The sequence below is a fragment of the Mya arenaria genome, chromosome 8, assembly GCF_026914265.1.
Source record: "Mya arenaria isolate MELC-2E11 chromosome 8, ASM2691426v1".
Taxonomy (NCBI): domain Eukaryota; kingdom Metazoa; phylum Mollusca; class Bivalvia; order Myida; family Myidae; genus Mya; species Mya arenaria.
The window spans coordinates 25,235,202-25,238,033 of record NC_069129.1 but is presented as its reverse complement, the minus strand read 5'-3'; positions in this window follow the sequence as shown (position 1 = coordinate 25,238,033).

Here is a 2,832-nt window from a genome sequence, read left to right as displayed (position 1 = left end):
CTCTAGTTTTTTATAAAAACGCTTAAAACAGACCTCGCATCGTCCATGAACAAAATAGAATATGTATTTGGTTTTAAAACACAAAAATCCATAATAGAGAATATTCCTCCTTGATTCACGATAAGCAGACAGTCATTTGTAAAACCGAATCGCCAAACCTCTCTTAACCAAAATATTAGCATCTTTCTTATCAACTGCCATGTCAACTGCCATATGCAACAGACGTATTACCGCTTTTTATTACCACATGAACATATTTTTATAAAAAAAGGTTGCATAAACCACATTTGAACGGTCAGTGAGAATAATTATTCACAATGACTTACATCTTAGATACTGTTTCCATTTTTGTCCGTTGTAAATAACTATTCGACCTTTTGTTCGTTGGTTAACATATCGAATTGAGAAAGTAAGTTAACGATACATTAAATTTCAGTTATTTACCTACACATACATATAAATTGAATTACGAATGAAAACATGTATGCAATATGACTAAAATATTAATTATAATTTAAGTGCTCGAGTTATTTGACAGTTTAGAACAAGTGCAATTTGCAGTCTTTACTCTTGAAATTGGTAATTTCGCAACTGAGGAACTGTTTATTTATTTGTGTCCTTTTAAAATTTAATTGAAGGTTTTTATGCTCAATACTTATGTAAACAACAAGCTCATGTCAAGGAGGTTACCAGTCGGATTCAGATTTAATCATTTAGAAAGACTCTGATGAAAACACCTCCAGATTTCCATTTTAATCAGTCTAAATTGGTTTTAATTAGTCAGTTTTAAGGAAGTCGCGCATGCACACATACTTATATAGAGCCGTTCCATAGGCCTTTCGATTCAACACTAAGAAGGCTAGCATTTATTTTTGGTTTTCTTAGGGATTAGTTTGCGCCAAACTCCGACCTGCCTGCCGACTTAGTTGTTTAGAAGATCAAGTATAAGCACTGCCTGATAGTTAGTGTTGGTGTGAAACATAGTATAAACTGATTTAGTTGTTAAAATGATTGATATTTGAGATTATTTTGAGGATGAATGTTTTCCGATTTGGTCAGGGTTGATATCAGTACGTTGAAAAGTAGCGGTAAAATATCAAAATTGTAGCAATTATGTTTTGTATTGCATTTTTTTACATGTTATAACATGAACAAAATGTTAGCTAATGAAAGTTTGCTTAAGAGATAAGTTAGTTAATAAAATGTTATTAGTTTTAATATATGTTTTTACTATAAAGTAAATGTCATTTTAAGCACTTGTGGAGCTACAAACCGCAAACATAAATATTGAAAACTATTATATTGTTACTTTTAAAAGTATGGAAAACGATATATTTACAAATGCTTCCTCGCAATACCATGAACAATTAACCTTAACATTTAATACGAATCAATAAAATAACATTTTAATAATCACCCTATACGACGCGGTTGTATTTAAACGAACAGCTATTAAAGTGCATTTCCGAACAACAGTAAATGCTTGTGAAATTATTATCTTAAATATATTCCAATTCCTTCACTTGACGCAGAATGCGCGTCAAACACGGTACATATTTGATAAGGAACGATGAAACAAAAAGGAGTATTGCGATATTCAAGTGTTGCACAATGATGAAATCGGACTTTCGTGACAAGCCTTGCTGTATAATTATGATGAATAAATCAATAAAGCGTAAAGGACAAGCCTTGTAGTCAAGAAAATATCCAAGATCCTGTTTTGAAGCACATTTATCATTATCAGGTTCAGCAAACACAAAACAAGAAACAAAACGTTACAATATAACAAACATGACAATACGAACAAAATACCGTCATTTGTGAATTAAAATAATTATATTAACCTGTTTTAAGACATGTTGCTGAAAAACGCAATAGACATAGGTAATGTTTGGACCTGATGCTTTAGCCAATTTATCAAGAATATTGCGTGGTGTAATCGTAACCTCTGAAAGACATTTTGAATTTATCATCGTTTAACCCCCGCATCTCGTTAATACGGCCGCGACTTTGGGCTAATATACACTTAATTAAAGTCATTCATTATGCCTCAAAGAACATTGACAGTAAAAGGAATTACAAAGAATAAAATATGTGACCAAATTAAAATAAATAAATATCGCAGGCCCCGATACATTTTGACAATGCAGAAAAGCGCTCCATGACGGCAATGCTGTAACTAAATATAACAGGCAGCAATGGATTTCGCAATTACTTTTAAGAGCACATTCCGGTCGAAGATCTTAGTCTAGCCACTTCGTCCCACTGGTCATACCAACGCACGTATTAGATATCATTAGGATGAATTTTAAGTTGACATTTCTTATGTATGTCGTTTTCTTTTCAGGATTTATGAGGCTTATAGTTTGTTCATTTTTAGTGTTGTTATCAATGCCAGGACAAGTGTGAGGTTGTTTGTTAGTCAGTTTTCTCTCATTTCTACATTTGTCATTAATAAATGTTCGCACTAACGCGAGTTTGACCTCACACAAACCCGGTAAAACCCCGTTCTAAGGCAGTTACCCCAACTTAGTTCCTTATTTAAATTTAAATGTTATCTTGTAGCGTTCAATCCAGGGCATAGTTGAAATGATACAGCTAGATTCGTTTCTGTATTTATTTAATTGTGCGTTTTTATTCCTTAATAAACAGTCAATTTAAACATGTTTTATACAGTGTATGTTGGGTAGGTTCACGTGGTTTTTATCAGTTAATAGACAAAATGAATCAATTGTAATTGGATTTGACAACAAAGGGAACTATCAAAATGTTATTAATATTCCATTTATTTTGAACCAATCAAATAGTTCATATATAATACTTTAATATGAC